Here is a 571-nt window from a genome sequence, read left to right on the forward strand (position 1 = left end):
GCAGGGTATGCTTATAGTGAGTCCGTCCAGCTCAACGCACCAAACTCAGATCAAACTGTCAAACTAGGCAGTGCTGATCAAATATGGATCCAGATTCTGTTACTGCGTTGACTATTTCTCTCCTCAAATCCATCAGAAACATATTTTAGCCATTGTTTCCTACTACGGACGAGTTGAAACTGCGCAGCCAATGAGAGCAGATCAACTCACAGTACATCACTTCCAAAAAAACGTCACAGCGACGACCAATACGCCAAACTCGAGGTTTTGTGATAGGTTCACACTTGGTCTTGACCAGTAACTGAAAAAACATCAAGATTTTCCTTCAGTGCTGTTATGTCAAAGCAACATTTTACTGATCGAGGTGGAGCTACTTTTAACTACTTTATATACAGCTGGTAATTAATTATATTATATCTATACTCATATTATATGTCAAATAATATGGAAAGTAACCAGCAGCTACAGCTGTTTGATGATCATAGTGGAGTAAAAAGTAAAAGTCCTCCCTCTTAAGTATAACAATCACTCATCGCCATCAAACCACATCATACTTATTTTGGATTCTGCT

Source organism: Morone saxatilis, unplaced genomic scaffold (assembly GCF_004916995.1).
Source record: "Morone saxatilis isolate NCDOM2014 unplaced genomic scaffold, NCSU_SB_2.0 Contig20, whole genome shotgun sequence".
NCBI classification, from domain to species: domain Eukaryota; kingdom Metazoa; phylum Chordata; class Actinopteri; family Moronidae; genus Morone; species Morone saxatilis.